General features: G+C 46.2%; 2 protein-coding genes across 5 annotated transcripts in view; one reads left to right on the forward strand and one right to left on the reverse strand.

Moving 5' to 3' along the window:
- NPHP4 (nephrocystin 4) overlaps nt 1–2628 on the reverse strand; it is a 323852-nt gene extending 321224 nt beyond the window's left edge. For all 3 annotated transcript variants that reach the window (XM_040429459.1, XM_040429453.1, XM_040429446.1), the window contains exon 1: nt 2580–2628. The gene's annotated coding sequence lies outside the window, so the exon portion shown is untranslated. The remainder of the gene's footprint in view (nt 1–2579) is intronic.
- Nucleotides 2629–3801: 1173 nt separating this feature from the next.
- Nucleotides 3802–20020, forward strand: part of KCNAB2 (potassium voltage-gated channel subfamily A regulatory beta subunit 2) — a 240356-nt gene continuing 224137 nt past the window's right edge. The window contains exon 1 of one of the 2 annotated variants that reach the window (XM_040429484.1): nt 3802–3933. The gene's annotated coding sequence lies outside the window, so the exon portion shown is untranslated. Of the gene's footprint in view, nt 3934–4693; nt 4765–20020 lie in introns of those variants that run through there. The other variant, XM_040429503.1, reaches the window with a different exon arrangement.

Below are 20020 nucleotides of genomic sequence, written 5' to 3' on the forward strand. Positions count from 1 at the left end.
CCGCAAAACACGTATGGCGTCCGTGCGCGTTCCGCAATTTGCAGAACGGCACGGACAGCCTTTAATATAAATGCCTATTCTTGTCCGCAAATCGCGGACAAGAATAGGACATGTTATATTTTTTTAGCGGGGCAACGGATACGGACAGCACACAGAGTGCTGTCCGCATCTTTTGCAGACCCATTGAAGTGAATGGGCCCACATCCGAGCCGCCGTTTCCAAAACCACGGCCGTGTGCATGAGGCCTTATAGACAGTCTGGTTAGACTAAAAGTCAGAGATATCAAAATTCTTCTAATGCCAGTATGCCACAGCGCAAAAGGCACTTCATAGTGCTGTGCCTGCCACAGTACCTACACAGATAGAGCCCAGGACTGCAGCGGTAAATGGGGAAGCACTGGCCGCAGATCACGGCACCCGGGACCGCAGCGGTAAGCAGGGGAACAGTGGCGCACAGCAGCTGCTGTTACACTTTATCTACTTTTAGGACTTGTGTGAAGATCTGACGAAGTTTTAGGTGACATTTAAGCAGAAATCTAGAAAATTCTGAAGAGGTCACAAACTTTCAAGCACTACTGTATATGGCCCGAAGCGAACCGACAAGGAGGTTGTCCAATATGTCAGCACAACAATGTGACACCCCAGGGTACAAGGAACAGTCACTTTCACCAGGCGCACAGATGACGCTTCATTCTTCTGACTAGAGGCTGGACAACCTCCGGAGATACAGCCCACCCTGATTTTACTGTGCACCAGTTGGAAATCTCAGGTGTCACCCTCATTCAGGACATGATCTCCTGTGAAAATACATAGGAGCGTCTGTACACATGATAACTCTTCCTGGACAGACAGATTTGCTCGCACAGGGCAGAGACAGGATAGGGAGGCACTTTCCACCTCTACCCCAATGATTGTAGGCATCAGTGGGTGTCCCAGCGGATGGACTGCTAAGATCTGAAAATCTATGTATACAGTGGTGAACCCCAAGAAGAAACACAGTTCCCCAATGCATCTTGTATCCATGCTAATATGTCTAAGCCAGGGCTCCATCTTATGTCTGGGATATATTATCCCTTGGGGTCTGATTTTTAACCCACCCATGAACCTGGGAATGGAGGGGCTGAACGCTGATTCAGAGGGGAGGCCCCCTATACACTGCAGCACAACGCCATTGACTTGATTGGGGCGCCGCTCTGCAGGGAAACTGTTAAGGGTCATAGAGCTGAATGGGTATTGAGTCTCTGTCATTTCTGGCATTGGTGGGCACCCAGAAGCTGAACCCCCTCTTGTCCCAACATGTCAACATGTCCTACTATTACTCCGTCACTTTACATGATGGAAAACCCCTTTAAAGGACATCTGTCAGCAGGTTTGTACCTATGACACCGGCTGACCTGTTACATGTGCGCATGGCAGCTGAAGGCATCTGTGTTGGTCCCATGTTCATATGCCGTGCCCGCATTGCGGAGAAACATGATGTATTATATATGCAAATGAGCCTCTAGGAGCAACGGGGGCGTTACCATTACTCCTAGAGGCTCTGCTCTCATTCTCTGTGCTTTCATTGACAGGGCCAGGCGTGATCACGTTTATGCTACCTTCACATCTGCGTTTCTGCTGGATCCGGGAGGGATCAGCAAAGACGCATCCATTCATTAATACAACCGTCTGCATCCATTCAGAAAGGATCCGGTTGTATTACATCCCAAATGAACAAGACGGATCCAACACTAAAACTATTGTAAGTCAATGGGCGCTGGATACAGTTTTTTTGTGTCTGAAAAAACGGATCTGGCACCACTGACTTAGGCCTCATGCACACGACTGTATGGATTTTGTGGTCTGCCAAAAACGGATCCGCAAAAAATACAGATGACGTCCATGTGCATTCCGTATTTTGCGGAACGGAACAGCTGGCCCCTCATAGAACAGTCCTATCCTTGTCCGTAATGTGGACAATAATAGGACATGTTCTATTTTTTTGCAGAATGTATGAACATGGGACCAACACAGATGACTTCAGCTGCCAGGTGCACATGTAACAGGTCAGCCGGTGTCATAGGTACAAAACTGCTGACAGATGCCCTTTAAGTCGCCCATACGCACTCATTTGGCTCCCAACTTCCACATAAAAAGCATATTTCCATGGGGGACATGGGACAAGCCTCTGCCAGACGCCTGTCACCCACAGGAAGCAAGGGTCGGCCATGCTGAAATCCAACATGCCCGATCACAGGGTATTCCATTGCAGGTTGTGTAGTCTGCCTCTGAATGGGAGCAGGAAGGAGTGCAGTCTGTTTATTGGGGTGCAGTCTGTACTGGACCCCATGTGACTGGGTCACACATGAGGCTGGACAGAGTAGACATGAGCTGGATCTGACTGCAGTTTAGGGGTCGGTAAACGCCCCTGGTAACCATGGGACAGGTGTTGGCTCCCTGTGGCACAGTATCAGCACCTCACCCTGCTCCTATAGGAGATCAGCCAGATAGCGATCCTCTAGTGACGGTGTGCATCTGCTCCTCTGTCGAACTACAAGTCCCAGCCTCCCACAGTACCCCCGGCAGACACCGATTATTCACCTCCTTTCTTCAGCTCCAGGCTGCCATCTTCCAGGTCAGTATACGTTTGAGCTGGACCAACGTCTTCTTATGGGTGGGGTTCCGATCGTGAAGACATATATCTTCAGTCAAAGCTCCTCAAGCTATAAACCAGTGACTCGCTCTCCTACTTACCCTACACGTATAAAATACTGGCGCCTGTCACACAACTAAAAACGAACAGTACACATTTTAGGGACATCCAATTTTGAACTCCCCCTATAAAATTATTGAATGGTTTCGCCCAACTCCCAGCGTCTGTTGCCATGGTTACGGAAATCTCCGCTTGAGACGCTTCTGCTGTTTGGAGCGGATTAATAAACGTCAGGGAGGCCAAAGACTGAACTACACGTCATATCTATGTGAACGACGCTCTACGGGGTGCGATAACATATGCGAGGAACCGGGCAGCTGGGGGTTACAGCAACTTAGCCGTTTCCAGAGAATCTCATACTACATTTCCCATGAAGCTTGCCCATGTATTGCTATTACCGAGGATTCTGGGAGATGTAGTTCTTGCAGTTAGGTGGCTGCCTGCTGCGGGGCCGATCATTTAGAACTACATTTCCCATGAATCTCCTCCATTGATGGCCGTGCTTGGGGACTCTGGGAAATGTAGTGAAACATCTGGATTACGGATACGGCGGTCTGTGGCTTTCCAAGTCCTCTCCAGCTGCAGTTTCCTGAATCTCCCCTTTCATATTATATCTTTTTTTCTTGGGGGATTCTGGGAGTTGTAGTTATACAGCTGCCGCCACAAACTTTCCAGCAGCTCTGTCACTACATTTCCCATCATATTAACCCTTGCACAACTGCCACACATTCACAGCTGTCTTTTTAATACAAGCTCCTCCGTTCATTTACGCCTGGAATTTCTGGGACTTGTAGTGATGAGGATACAACCAGCAGCTGTTCCCCTGCATGCCCCTGCCCGGGCATTCTGGGACTTGTAGTGCCATCACTCCATTACCGCAGTTACTGAACACGTCTAGACATCGAGACAATAGTGACATTTTTATAACGAATGCGCCTAAATGATCGGCTGCTCTGTTTGTTATACCAGTGGCTTGTCAGACGACCAATCAGAGACGTCGCCTCGGTGACTGGCACGCCGCTGAGCCAATCAGCTTTGTGTTTACGGAGCCAGGAGAACAGACCGTGTAATAGATTTTTTTTTTCTTTGCTTTGGAGTGGGCGGGGCCGGACAGCTGCTCTCCCACGAGGTGAACAGTGCAGGCTGACCGGGAGGAGGCGGTGACACAACGGGGACTGCGGGGGAGAGAACGGCGGCGGCCCCGGTGCTGGAGGAGGCGGCGGCGGGGATAACAAGCTGCAGGTGCGCACTGACTGAGTCTCCCGTAGCTGGCAGTGGATGTAGGCGCCCGCTCAGTCCTAGGCACTGAGACGTATTGTGTGCCTCCGGTATATGGCAGTGCTGCCCCCAAATCCTGCGGTCGGTGCAAGCAGGACGCTTCTATACTGTGCAGTGGAATGTACACCCCATTAAATACATCCTCCCCACCGTGCACTTTATTAGGGTCTTGTATTTATGTTGCAATCAATGTTTTTTGTTTGTATTGTTTTTATAATATAAAAGTAATCTAGGATGGTACATAGGCATCTATCACCTGCATCCCCCCAGATCCACCTCAGTATCTCATCTCCCCAGGCGTGTAGTCTGAGGACCATAAAAAGCTGCCAGCCCACCTACCCCCCCCCCCCCCCCCCCACCTCTACTGCAGCTTTGCAGGAGGGAAATACAGTCAGTCTGGTAGCCTAGGAGCCTGCGGAGCAGCGCTCAACCACATCCTCTGGCAGATTTGGCCTAGATAGAATTATTATTATTATTTTTATATTTAGATTTGGGTTTAGATTTTTCTTGACTGCAGAATAAATCTCCGCTCCCTGGACGGCTCTGGCACCGCACTGGCATATTGTGCAGGGACGCATGCCAGTGAGTGACAACCATGTTTATTGCAACACTTGGGGATTAGCTGTCTCATCATTTGTACCCCCCCCCCATCACTTTTTTTTTTCTTTCTTACACCATCGCTACCCACCCAATTCTCCACCCTGCATTGCTGTGAGCACTTGGGTCCAGCTCCTTATCTCTAGTGGTTGGGCTGTGCGGTCCCTCTGCAGACTGGTCAATGTCACTGCCGCAGAAGTGAGTTACCAATCTCATTTCCTTCTCCGCTCACGGTGGCTGCTGTCATTTCATTTGCGTGCTATCTGCAGGTTTAAACATTCATCGAATTTGTCATTGAGAATGAAATGCGCTCACTTAGCGTAGGGTCATCAGCGTGATTAGATTTGTGTGGCACATTTGTAGCCCGTGGGCCTTGGCACTGGTGCATTGTTGTACAGGCCTGTTAGATGGAAGGGTACGGTATTGTGTGTGATGTATTGTTGGGATGGGGGGGGGGGGTATGGGGCACTTTGATGTTGTTTCTTGCTGACAGCTCCTGCGTCTTAGACTTCCTCATGCACTGACTCCCCGGCGTGAAGCGTATTTTTGTAGGTTGCACAAGCCGCTGGTTGTGACATAACTCCCTGACCTGATGTCACATATTGTCACATATAGGTCTGGCGTCTGTCGTGCTTGCTGAGCCTCTAGAATGGGTAAGCACTTGTGCACTGCAGTAGGAATTGTCATAGAGATCAGAGTATTGGGCAAGAACGTATGTGAAAGTCTGCATGACTGAGATGGACGTATGTGAAACAGCACAACTGTCTTCCCTTAAAGGGGAACATTGCTTTTACTCGGGGAACCCAGCAGTGTAAGGTTCTATCTCATGGGGTCTCATAGTTTATCCTGCTGGGTTCCCTATCTCATGAAGTCTCATAGCTTATCCTGCTGGGTTCCCTATCTCATGGGGTCTCATAGCTTATCCTGCTGGGTTCCCTATCTCATGGGGTCTCATAGCTTATCCTTCCTGGTTCCCTATCTCATGAAGTCTCATAGCTTATCCTGCTGGGTTCCCTATCTCATGAAGTCTCATAGCTTATCCTGCCTGGTTCCCTATCTCATGAAGTCTCATAGCTTATCCTGCTGGGTTCCCTATCTCATGAAGTCTCATAGCTTATCCTGCTGGGTTCCCTATCTCATGAAGTCTCATAGCTTATCCTTCCTGGTTCCCTATCTCATGAAGTCTCATAGCTTATCCTTCCTGGTTCCCTATCTCATGAAGTCTCATAGCTTATCCTTCCTGGTTCCCTATCTCATGAAGTCTCATAGCTTATCCTTCCTGGTTCCCTATCTCATGAAGTCTCATAGCTTATCCGGCTGGGTTCCCTATCTCATGAAGTCTCATAGCTTATCCGGCTGGGTTCCCTATCTCATGAAGTCTCATAGCTTATCCTTCCTGGTTCCCTATCTCATGAAGTCTCATAGCTTATCCTTCCTGGTTCCCTATCTCATGAAGTCTCATAGCTTATCCTGCTGGGTTCCCTATCTCATGAAGTCTCATAGTTTAAACTGCTGTGTTCCCTATCTCATGGAGTCTCATAGCTTATACTGCTGAGTTCCCTATCTCATGGGGTCTCATAGCTTATCCTGCTGGGTTCCCTATCTCATGAAGTCTCATAGCTTATCCGGCTGGGTTCCCTATCTCATGAAGTCTCATAGCTTATCCTTCCTGGTTCCCTATCTCATGAAGTCTCATAGCTTATCCTTCCTGGTTCCCTATCTCATGAAGTCTCATAGCTTATCCTGCTGGGTTCCCTATCTCATGAAGTCTCATAGTTTAAACTGCTGTGTTCCCTATCTCATGGAGTCTCATAGCTTATACTGCTGAGTTCCCTATCTCATGGGGTCTCATAGCTTATCCTGCTGGGTTCCCTATCTCATGAAGTCTCATAGCTTATCCTGCTTGGTTACCTATCTCATGGGGTCTCATAGCTTATACAGCTGGGATCCCTATCTCATGAAGTCTCATAGCTTATCCTTCCTGGTTCCCTATCTCATGAAGTCTCATAGCTTATCCTTCCTGGTTCCCTATCTCATGAAGTCTCATAGCTTATCCTGCTGGGTTCCCTATCTCATGAAGTCTCATAGTTTAAACTGCTGTGTTCCCTATCTCATGGAGTCTCATAGCTTATACTGCTGAGTTCCCTATCTCATGGGGTCTCATAGCTTATCCTGCTGGGTTCCCTATCTCATGAAGTCTCATAGCTTATCCTGCTTGGTTACCTATCTCATGGGGTCTCATAGCTTATACAACTGGGATCCCTATCTCATGAAGTCTCATAGCTTATCCTTCCTGGTTCCCTATCTCATGAAGTCTCATAGCTTATCCTTCCTGGTTCCCTATCTCATGGGGTCTCATAGCTTATCCTGCTGGGTTCCCTATCTCATGAAGTCTCATAGCTTATCCGGCTGGGTTCCCTATCTCATGAAGTCTCATAGCTTATCCGGCTGGGTTCCCTATCTCATGAAGTCTCATAGCTTATCCTTCCTGGTTCCCTATCTCATGAAGTCTCATAGCTTATCCTTCCTGGTTCCCTATCTCATGAAGTCTCATAGCTTATCCTTCCTGGTTCCCTATCTCATGAAGTCTCATAGCTTATCCTTCCTGGTTCCCTATCTCATGAAGTCTCATAGCTTATCCGGCTGGGTTCCCTATCTCATGAAGTCTCATAGCTTATCCGGCTGGGTTCCCTATCTCATGAAGTCTCATAGCTTATCCTTCCTGGTTCCCTATCTCATGAAGTCTCATAGCTTATCCTTCCTCGTTCCCTATCTCATGAAGTCTCATAGCTTATCCTGCTGGGTTCCCTATCTCATGAAGTCTCATAGTTTAAACTGCTGTGTTCCCTATCTCATGGAGTCTCATAGCTTATACTGCTGAGTTCCCTATCTCATGGGGTCTCATAGCTTATCCTGCTGGGTTCCCTATCTCATGAAGTCTCATAGCTTATCCGGCTGGGTTCCCTATCTCATGAAGTCTCATAGCTTATCCGGCTGGGTTCCCTATCTCATGAAGTCTCATAGCTTATCCTTCCTGGTTCCCTATCTCATGAAGTCTCATAGCTTATCCTTCCTGGTTCCCTATCTCATGAAGTCTCATAGCTTATCCTTCCTGGTTCCCTATCTCATGAAGTCTCATAGCTTATCCTTCCTGGTTCCCTATCTCATGAAGTCTCATAGCTTATCCGGCTGGGTTCCCTATCTCATGAAGTCTCATAGCTTATCCGGCTGGGTTCCCTATCTCATGAAGTCTCATAGCTTATCCTTCCTGGTTCCCTATCTCATGAAGTCTCATAGCTTATCCTTCCTCGTTCCCTATCTCATGAAGTCTCATAGCTTATCCTGCTGGGTTCCCTATCTCATGAAGTCTCATAGTTTAAACTGCAGTGTTCCCTATCTCATGGAGTCTCATAGCTTATACTGCTGAGTTCCCTATCTCATGGGGTCTCATAGCTTATCCTGCTGGGTTCCCTATCTCATGAAGTCTCATAGCTTATCCGGCTGGGTTCCCTATCTCATGAAGTCTCATAGCTTATCCTTCCTGGTTCCCTATCTCATGAAGTCTCATAGCTTATCCTTCCTGGTTCCCTATCTCATGAAGTCTCATAGCTTATCCTGCTGGGTTCCCTATCTCATGAAGTCTCATAGTTTAAACTGCTGTGTTCCCTATCTCATGGAGTCTCATAGCTTATACTGCTGAGTTCCCTATCTCATGGGGTCTCATAGCTTATCCTGCTGGGTTCCCTATCTCATGAAGTCTCATAGCTTATCCTGCTTGGTTACCTATCTCATGGGGTCTCATAGCTTATACAGCTGGGATCCCTATCTCATGGGGTCTTATAGCGTACACTGCTGGGATCCCCATCTCATGGGGTCTCATAGCTTACACTGCTGGGTTCCCTACCTCATGGGGTCTTATAGCGTACACTGCTGGGATCCCTATCTCATGGGGTCTTATAGCGTACACTGCTGGGTTCCCTACCTCATGGGGTCTCCTAACTAAAGGGTTTTGGTGGGTAGTAATGCATTAGAATTCCTTCTTGTTCTGGTGGGCCAGTTCCATAACTTGAGGTGTCCATGCCAGGGCTTTCTAAGGAGCAGTGTTGACTTTGGTGGGTTGGTAGATCTGCATTAAAATCCTTGGGGCTTTTGAGTGATGGAAATCTGTACCCAATGCCAGGGTGGTTCAGAGTGCGAGCTCCAGTCCGTATTGATGTGCCAACCAAGGTACCTGAAAGTACCTGCCTGTTAGCATTCAAAATCTGGCGCCTGCGCCGCGGCCGTACCTATCTTCAATCTGCGCAGGCGCACTGAGAGGCGGCCACTCGCTCGGCGCTCCATCCTCAATGCGCCTGCGTTGTTGACGTCACATCTACACCTGGCGCAGGCGCATTGAGGAGCCAGCGGCCGCCTCTTAGTGCGCCTGCGCAGATTGAAGATAGGTACGGCCGCGGCGCAGGCGCCAGATTTTGAATGCTAACAGGTAGGGCCAGCAGAGAACGATTCCGTTCCCTGGCCCTGTCAATCACAATGCGGAGGGGGCATCATTAGGATCGGAGGATGCAGCTGCTACCAGCAAGTAGCCGCCCTACTTGCTGGTAGCAAGGTAATTTACATATTTTAAAAATAGCTTTTTATCAAATTCTACTGAACCAAAATGATTATTTAACTTATGTATGCAGAGCTCGCAGTATAGGGATTATTAATAAACAAAAAAAAAAAAAAACCGTTAAGTGGGGTGACAGAAGCCCTTTTAAAAGAAGGATCAGGGTGAAGTGTATGCCCACACTTTCATATTCCAACGTCAAGTTCTTCTTGGAAGCTAACAGTAACCTTCGGTTCAGTTACCCCTGGTTTGGGCCTGTAGAGAAGTCATTTCCTAAGGAGCATGCTTACCTGAGCCGAGGCTTCCAGAGTGGACTCCATAGCAGGTTGCTACATGGTAAATGACCGCTCTTCCCTTCCATCATACCTTGTCACTTCGGCAGCAAGTTACAGATTAGAGGGAAATACTCTGCAGAAGTATAGTCCGGGGCAGGGATGTGACTCTGTTTTGTAGCTACTATAATGAATTTAAGGAAATTGTTATTTTAGCTTTTCCCTATTCTTACTGTCTGGATGACTTCCAATAATTCCTGGTGCCAAGTGAAGCTTCTGCAGGAGGCATACGGTCTACTGGCAGGAGACAGATTTATGACAGTCTTTAGTGTGGTGGAGTTAGTTATGTTTTTACTCTGTGCACTATTAGGGCTCCACTATCCTGTGTCATTAGGCTGCTGCTCAGTCTGTCCCCCATACTTTATACCAGGGTGGATTTGATTTAAATCACTAGTCAGTAAGGCTTGATTTAAGGCTCCATTCACACATCCGCAATTCCATTCCGCATTTTGTGGAACGGAATTGCGGACCCATACATTTCTATGGGGCCGCACGACGTGCGGACCCGCACTTCCGATCCTGAAAAAAATAGAACATGTCCTATTCTTGTCCGCAATAGCGGACAAGAATAGGCATATTCTCTTAGTAACGGCAATGTGCGGTCCGCAAAATGCGGAACGCACATTGCCGCTGTCCGTGTTTTGTGGATCCGCAAAACACACACAGATGTGTGAATGGACCCTAAATCATAGTTTTCTACATAAAGACTAATTATTTCTGGTATAACTTATAATGTGCAAGTAGATGAAGATTTTTAGAATAACAACTTTTCATATTAGTTTGATTAGGTTGATTCTGTATTCATAGGTTTGTAGAAGTTAGGATTAAGGTCTTTTTCTCAACTCTGTTCATGTTATAACATTTTTGCTGTGAAGAAGAGGCATGTGATCTCTGCTGAGTCAAATTCAGTTTTGAGAACTGCAAAAGTAAACCAAGCATCTGTGATAATATCTTGTAGGCAGAGAAACTGCCCAATAATCTTACAAAAACCTCTGGAAGAGCATGACATTGTGAATGGACAAAGGGGGAAACTAAGGCTGAGTTCACACGGGCGAGATTTCCGCGAGGGTGCAATGCGGGAGGTGAACACATTGCACCCGCACTGAATCTGGACCCATTAATTTCTATGGGGCTGTGCACATGAGCTGTAATTTTCACGCATCACTTGTGCGTTGCGTGAAAATCGCAGCATGCTCTATATTGTGCGTTTATCACCCAACGCAGGCCCCATAGAAGTGAATGGGGCTGAGTGAAAATCGCAAGCATCCGCAATCAAGTGCGGATGCGGTGCGATTTTCACGCATGGTTGCTAAGATGACAGTCTATTCACTGTATTATTTTCCCTTATAACATGGTTATAAGGGAAAATAATAGCATTCTTTAATACAGAATACTTAGTAGGTGGTCAATTGAGGGTTAAAAAATAAAAAATAATGAACTCACCTTCTCCTCTTGATCGCGTAGCTGCCGGTCTCTTCTTACTTCTTTAATCATGAGCTGCCGGCTAAAGGACCTGTGGTGACATCATATCACGTGGTCCAATCACATGATCCATCACCGTGGTGATGGACCATGTGATCTGACGTCACCACAGGTCCTTTAGCTGCCAGCTCATGATTAAAGAAGTAAGAAGAGACCGGCAGCTACGCGATCAAGAGGAGAAGGTGAGTTAATTTTATTTATTTTTTTAACCCTCAATTGACCACCTACTAAGCATTCTGTATTAAAGAATGCTATTATTTTCCCTTATAACCATGTTATAAGGGAAAATAATAACATCTACACAACACCGAACCCAAACCTGAACTACTGTGAAGATGGGTACCACAGTCAGTTTTTTATCACGCGCGTGCAAAACGCATTGCACCCGTGCGATAAAAACTGAACAACGGAACGCAATCGCAGTCAAAACCTGACTGCAATTGGGTACCTACTCGCGTGGGTTTGCCGCAACGCATCTGGACCTTATCCGGACACGCTCATGTGAACTCAGCCTAACTCTCCTTAGGGAGAGAGCACCTTAATCAGTGTGAGGAGACTTTTAGGCCATACATGCTCCTCTGGAATTCTGGGAGGAAAGAAATGCAAATGAGCTCTTAACAAGCTCGGCCTCTAATGCCACCAGATGAAAGGCAGCTATCCTACAAGTCAATATTCAGCTCTGAAAATAAGCCTTGAGACATGACTTGGATATTAAAGGGACACTGACAGGCCAAATCAGCATATATAGTTAGATATATGACATTACAGGTCTTATAGAGTCTTTTAAAAGCATATAAGTATCCCCCCTGTCCACCTTATAAAGAGCGAAATATAAAGTTTTATAACCTGCTTGTCCGGTCAGCAATCTGCCCAAGGGGCGGCGTTTCATGTGAAAATGCGCCCAGCCAGCCTTCCCAACTGCCGTTCTTAAGCCCCGCCCAGCTCATCATTATTCACTTCGCTGGGCGGCGGCTAGAACTCTCCCCAGTCCCGATCCTGCGCATGGGCAATTCAATCCTCTGGGCATCGTTCATGCCCAATCTTCTGCGCCTGCGCCCCGCCGTGGTTAGATCGCGCATGCGTACACACACAGCCTGCCTGCGTCTTGGAGGCAGCTGCAGCCTCAGCCATGCACTGTTCAGAGCAGCGCTTCAGAGCGCTGCTCACTCACATCGTCAAAGGGGTTAATAGTGCGTCCCAGAGGATTGAATTGCCCATGCGCAGGATCGGGACTGGGGAGAGTTCTAGCCGCCGCCCAGCGAAGTGAATAATGATGAGCTGGGCGGGGCTTAAGAACGGCAGTTGGGAAGGCTGGCTGGGCGCATTTTCACATGAAACGCCGCCCCTTGGGCAGATTGCTGACTGGACAAGCAGGTTATAAAACTTTATATTTCGCTCTTTATAAGGTGGACAGGGGGGATACTTATATGCTTTTAAAAGACTGTATAAGACCTGTAATGTCATATATCTAACTATATATGCTGATTTGGCCTGTCAGTGTCCCTTTAAATAAGCCAGCACCTCATCTGCAGACAGCTGTTTCGGACACAGGCCTCCTACCCAGTTAAGCCAGTACTCTCTGCTCTGCACTGATGAGGGGCAATCGCCCCAAAACAGCTGTCTGCAGATGAGGTGCTGGCTTATTTAATATCCAAGTCATGTCTCAAGGCTTATTTTAAGAGCTGAATATTGACTTGTAGGATAGCTGCCTTACATCTGGTGGCATTAGAGGCAAAGCTTGTTAAGATCTTATTTGCATTTCTTCCCTCCCATTGTGAATGGATTAATGGAATTTATTTACCAAAAAAATTAAACATACAGCCTTATTCTACATAATTAAAAAAATAATCTTTATTTCATGATGGAATAACCTTTAGATGGTAATATATTTTCCTCAAAAAGCATTTTATATAAAAAAAAATCATATTTTTTTTTTTTTTTTTAACAAATCATTCATTTTTATCCACCCTGCTTTATACTGCAGTGTTGAAGCACAAGCTGACAAAAAATCAGTGAAAGTAGATCTGTTTTTCATTACTGTCTGCAGTTATAGAATGATTATAAAAGGCTATAGTGGTTAAGCATATGTTCACATGTGGCAGAACTAGTACAGAAATGTGACAGAAAAATCCAATTCATACATATCAATGGAGCTGTTTCTGCATCCTGGGCATGGATTTCTGAAAGCCCAAGAGACAGTCACAGACGTTTTTGCGTTGAATCCACCATATGTGAATATAGTCTACTTCAGGGATCAGCAACCTCCGGCACTCCATCTGTTCAGAAACTACAACTCCCAGAATGCTCCAGTCACTTCTATGGAAGTTAGAACAACAGTTCAGCATGTTTGCATGCTGGGAGTTGTAGTTTCACAGAAGCTGAAGTGCCGAAGGTTGCTGATCCCTAGTCTACTTCCTGCATGCTGTTGGTTGACTGCCGACAGCTACACCCTTGATTACCACACACACACAAACAAAGGATTGAGCATGTTGAAATTCAACAGCCTGCTCCTTGTCTCCACCTAAGGCCTATTGCACATGACCGTATGGCTTTTTAGGTGTTTTGCGGTCCGTTTTTCACGGATCCGTTGTTCCGTTTTTCGTTTCCGTTGTGTTTCAGTTCTGTTTTTCCGTATGGCATATACAGTATACAATAATTACATAATTTTTGCGGACCCATTGACTTGAATGGGGCCATGGAACGTGATTTGCCGGCAATAGAATAATGTTCTATCTTTCAACGGAACGGAAATACGGAAACAGAATGCATACGGAGTACATTCCGTTTTTTTTTGCGGACCCATTGAAATGAATGAATGATTCCGAATACGGAACGCAAAAAACGGCCCGTAAACGGAAAAAAAAAAAACGGTCGTGTGCATGAGGCCTAAATCTCTTGTCAGGGTAGAGTCGGTGACCCCCAAGCAACCTAAATGGTTGGATTCGGCCTATATACGTCTTACATTATGCTTATGGCCATCTATTGTCTTCTTCCTCATACAAAAAGCAACTGCTTTGTTCCGGAAATACCACCATTCCTGCCCATGCTCCGTGTCTGGTATTTTGCAGCGTAGCCCCATTCAGTGGCACTTAACTGTAACACCACACATGGCCCGATCATAAGAGTCCACTAGTCCAGCCATTCTTCTTTTTTTTATTTTAATTTTTTGTCAGGTTCTGTTCCGTTTGCTTGGTAATTTTTTTTATTTTTTTACATTTTCAGGGAAAGATGGATTATAACCAGGATGTCCACAAATGTTAATAACACTCCAATCTTGATTAATAAACTCCTATCTCAGGTCTCGATTAATAGCACTCCGATCTTTGGTCTCGATTAATAGTAGCTATACACAGAGCGGCGTCCCACTCCTTAGCCTGAGACAGCGGCGTCCCGCTGTAATTTTCGAAAAGCGATCGCTTAATTCTCATAGACAGTTCGATCTTAGCCGAAGGGTTTTCGACAGAAGATCTCCTACCCTCGTCACGATGCACCTACTGGATGTATTGGTGCCTCGGTCCCAAGGGCTGTTTGTTCTTCGAAAGAATCCCACGCCACCGCCGGAAGTCCACGTAGTCTCGCTGAAGGTAAGCTTCCCTTGTCCAGCAAAGACCTCCTACAGCTGGCGTTTTCAGGATCGTTACAGCATTAAGTTGTTCACCTTCAAAATCGATCAAAAGTCTCAGTCTATGTTCCAAACATGGGGGTCCGTTTAGAGCGATTGACCCCTTCATCAGTGGCCACTGTAGGCATCCAGTAGGTGCATCTTGACGAGGGTAGGAGATCTTCTGTCGAAAACCCTTCGGGTAAGATCGAACTGTCTATGAGAATTAAGCGATCGCTTTTTGAAAATTACAGCGTGACGCCGCTGTCTCAGGCTAAGGAGTGGGACGCCGCTCTGTGTATAGCTACTATTAATCGAGACCAAAGATCGGAGTGCTATTAATCGAGACCTGAGATAGGAGTTTATTAATCAAGATTGGAGTGTTATTAACATTTGTGGATATCCAGAGCTTTTTAAAGAAACTTTTGATATTTTTTGGAGGCGGAGCTTCTGTTGATTCTATTGATTGACTTTTACTGTTGGATTGCTAATTGTGTTTTACTCTTATATTTATCCAGTTTATTCACAATGTTGTTTTAGCATGCACATTTAACCATCTATGCTGCTATATTTCTGTAATTAATATTGTGAATTACTCGAAATATTAACGGTGAACGACGCATTTTAGATATATCAATAAAAAAAATGATGCACCATTACCCACTGTTCCCATTGCTTTAGAGAGTGCCCCACTGTTATTTATTCATTACTACAACCCCCTTTCAGATTTGGTGATCTGTTAGTGGGTGCACCTTACGCTATTCCCTGATCACTCTAGTGCGACATATTCCTTTTCAATCATGGATTATAACCAGTATGTCCGCCAGACAGTACGACAGACAGTGGCACTAAACAGTGTATATCTGCCTAGTTTAAAGGGGCTGCCCCATCTAGTCATTTATAACATATCGGGGCTCACCATGAGGGAGACGACGCTGTGCTTGCTTGACTTTCTCCAACTGTCTCGGCTATATCCGGGAGTCTTGTATCGGTGAGTGGCGAAAACTGTGCATGCGTATCGTCGTCTGTATCCAGGACAGGGCCCATTCTTGAGATAGGAGCAGCTCTTAGCGTTGGGACCTGCACCTGTTGCACATTTATGGCATGTCCTATAGACAACCAGAAGTGGTGATAACCCTGTCCTCAGCCTCAGGGCAGATTTGCCATTCAGAAAGCTGGGTGCCTTCCCTTGAAGAGCTCTAATGGTGCTCTTATTGGTTGTCACCCAGCAGGGCTGTAGAAAATAGATCAAACTGATAGAAAAATACGACTACAATATAGATTTCTTGTTAGTTTATTATTTTTCATGGTTTTTTACTTATTTCTAGTGACCTTTATAGAGCGCACTATGCAAAAACTGTACCTTGTAGTCATCAGTCATATCACCAGTTTCCGTTTCATTGAAGTTCCTCCCTCGTCAGCCATTATTATAACGTGCACATATTAACCACAAATGCTTCTGCCCATAATGGAACCAGTATAAAACGTCTGCAGGAAACCAGTCATAACTTGTCAGGGAAAATCTTCTAAATGATGCCTTACTTCATGCTGAAAGGATAGCAGGAACGGCATGTGTCAGTGATATTTTCTACTTCAGCAGGTAAAATCGGCACAGTTGGACCTGCCTGTCACTGGGATTACAATTTTAAAGGTGAAATGCAGGCCTCTTAAAGGGGTTGTCCGGTTTCCAATATTGATGACATAATATCAGGAAAGATTATCAATATGAGATTGCACCCTCGCCGATCAGCTCAGGGCCGGTGCAAGGATTTTTGGCAACTCAAACAAAGCTACATTTGGACCCCCCTCACAGCTCACCTGGCCCTGGTCCCGTCTGCAGCACCTGGCTTCTCCTCTGTGTGATCCTGGTATCTTCCTTCTGCTTCAGACAATCGCTGGTTTGAGGAACGTATTTTTCGTCCTCTAAGACGCACCTAGGTTTTAGAGGAGGATAATAAGAAAAAATATTTTCCATTGCACCTCAGATTATGCCCCCAATGTTAATCAAGCCTCAGATCATGCCCCCAATGTCAGCCATCATGTCGGCCATCAGCGCATATAAAATAAAATAAATAACTTACCTCTCCTGCTCCTGGACGCCGCCTCTCCTCACCACCAGCGCTCTCTCTCTCTTCTTCCTGGTTCTCGGCTGTCAGCTGTGAAGGCTGCGCACAGTGAGGTCACATGGTGCGCAGCCTTTTACAGCAGACAGCCGAGCGGAGGACCAGGAAGCGGTGAGTACAAATGGAAGCGCTTCATTAGTATTCGCCCCATAAGACCTAGGGGCGAAAAATACAGGGTATTTAAAAAAAAAAAAAAAAAAGTTTCATGGATGCAAATGACACCATTCAATACTTAAAGGGTTTCTGTCACCCCACAAAACTCTTTTTTTTTGTGGGGTGACAGAAACCCTTTAACAATTTCTTAACAATAAATAATAAATAAAGACAAACAAAATTTGTGGAATAAAAATGTCCGCAATGCTTTATTAAGGGTAACCTTAAAATACATACTTCAATAAATAACTGAACCACCATTAAAACCAACAGATCATTAAATTAACCCATACGCAATTGTACTAATCACCGAAGTCCCCTCAGCAATAGCTGAGTGACACAGCCCCTCTAACAAAGCAAAGCGACAAAAGCATAAACACAGAGAGGGCGGGCGGGGCGACGATCCGGTCTTGACAACTGGCCCAGAAGCGCCGCCGCACCTGCAATATAAAGACCGGGCACTTCCCGCCACAACAATAGCCACCAACCAGGATCCCCGAATCCCATCAGCAACAGCAGCGGCCAACCAGCTGAGGCCCCAGCTGTCACCAGGGTACACAGGTAAACCAAAACAACTCAGCCTGAGGTAACCTGTAAGAAAAAGCGGGAAAGAGACAGGAGAACAAGAAACATGGGGGGAGAGAGAAAAGAAGCCATACTAATAATTTACCATACACATATGTGAGGTGCCATTGCCCCCATGTGTCCCCCAAGCGAAACGCTCTGGGGGGCCCTCTCATTCTGTCTCTGCGCCCTAAGGCAGCCGCTTGGTCTGCCTTATTATAGCGCCGAGCCTGGATCAGCTGTTTGAAGAGAACGCAGCGCTATTAAAGTGCGTGAATGCAGTTCTACTTCACGTAGACAGTTTGTTATGGTCCAGACGATCACTGCAGGGGATTCTGCAGAACCAGTTTGTGACACCATGGATGTCCAGACAAAAAAAAAAGTCTGTGGAGCATCTGAATGTAACACCCGCCAGCATTGCCATACTGTAAAATAGGCTTCTAGGTGTTCTTTTTTCATTTTTCGGTCGTCCATTATGTATTATATGTTCTACTCCTGTAGAGCCAATGGCTAAAGTTGAGTGATGTGGTACATCATTTATAGGCAGGGTACCCCAAACATGGCAGAAGATCTGTTTGTTTCCTTATCTCTTGCAACTACATCTAGAAAATTTCCAACCACATATTTCAAACGTGGAGGACGGAGAAGCAGTAAAATGCAACCACTTACGTGACCATAACTATTTAATAAGCCTTTACTTTATTAATGACTTGGCATGTGCTGGTTCATGTGGGAATAGCGATGTCTCTGCAATCCACTTCTGGAAGGATGGACGCTTCCTCCGCTGCCAGTGCAGTATAATGGAAGGTCAGGGATGAGTACAGAGCTTTCTTACACTTTTATTACGGACTTGATATACACTGTGCCCAGGGTCACTACTTTTTGGGTAGGCTGTGGACAGTCGTATTGACTGACTTGTAAATAAATCCATTTTGGCCCCTGAAGTGGTCACACTGGCTCTTAGAGCCAGATTTATCATAGCCCAGCGGTGAGGACCTGCTGTGGCTACCCGGCGCGCTGCCGGATGCTTCGCCTGATTAGGCGTGGCATCCAGCGGTCTGTGCCCCTGGCTGGCATAGATTTCAGTTCTCTTCTACGCCTAAAAAAAACTGGTGTAGAAAAAGATAAATGTGGCAGGCCTTCAACCCCTCCTCATCCTCATCACACTCAGTTATCAGGAAAGTGGAGAAGACGGTGCAAGTACTGTTAGGAAAGTCGCAAAGTACAGTTTGCGTCTAAAAGTGACACAAGGTAATGATAATTTTGGGCCATAGTGTATAGGATTTTGTAATCGTTTCAATGGGTTGAGATGATGAGCTCTGATATTCATGAGGACCCTATAGCTGTCAGCAGTGGAGTTCTGGGAGAAAGCGGTCCTCATGTATATCAGGACTCATCGCCTTGCTCTGTGTATTGAACAGCTCCTGTGCTGAAGATGTCCCATGCAAGATTTTATCAAACGGATGGGTCAGTTCCAGAAACTTTTTATGCTGCTCTTAGTTAAGACATGTTGCAAAAAGTTGCTGTAGGTTAAAAAAAAAACTTGGTTGGAAAGATAGTCCTACCCTTAAGGCTACATTCACACAAACGTATTTTGTTTCCGTGTCCGTTCAGTTGTTTTTCTGCGGATAGGATGTGGACCCATTAATTTCAATGGGTCCACGAAAAAATGCGGACAGCATACAGTGTGCTGTCCGCATCTGTAGCCCCGCAATAAATATAGAAGATGTCCTATTACTGTCCGTTTTGCGGAAAAGGATAGGCATTGTTACAATGGATCCGCAAAAAAAAAAACTGATGCAACACAGATGTCACACAGATGTCATCCGTATATTTTGTGGATCCGCATTTTGCGGACCGTAAAATACATACGGTCGTGTGAATGTAGCCCAAATGGCTAAATTAAAAGTGTTTTCCGGGACTTATAAATCCTGAGAATAGGTAATCAATATCAGATTTCTGACACTCCCACCACTTAGCAGTTTCACTCACCCGCCAGCTCCAAAAACAATACAGTGGACAGAGGGCTCCATCCGCTGAGTAGTTTCAGCGCCGGCATACTACACCTCTACTCCCACTCTTATGAATGGGAGCTAAGCTGCAGTACTCCAGCATGACAGGGCTGAGAACTTAGGCTACTTTCACACTTGCATTCGGGGTTCCGCTTGTGAGTTCCGTTTGAAGGCTCTCACAAGCGGCCCCGAACGCATCCGTATGGCCCCAATGCATTCTGAGTGGATGCGGATCCGCTCAGAATGCCTCAGTCTGGCTCCGCTTGGCCTCCGTTCCGCTCAGCAGGCGGACATCCGAGCGCAGCTTGCAGCGTTCGGGTGTCTGCCTGGCCGTGCGGAGACAAACGGATCCGTCCAGACTTACAATGTAAGTCAATGGGGACAGATCCATTTGAAGTTGACACAATATGGTGCAATTTCAAACGGATCCGTCCCCCATTGACTTTCAATGTAAAGTCTGGACGGATCCGTCTGACTAACTTTCACACTTAGAATTTTTTCTGAACTATAATGCAGACGGATCAGTTCTGAACGGATCCCAACGTCTGCATTATAGGAGCGGATCCGTCTGTGCAGACACC

The sequence above is a fragment of the Bufo bufo genome, chromosome 1 (genome assembly GCF_905171765.1).
Source record: "Bufo bufo chromosome 1, aBufBuf1.1, whole genome shotgun sequence".
NCBI lineage: Eukaryota > Metazoa > Chordata > Amphibia > Anura > Bufonidae > Bufo > Bufo bufo.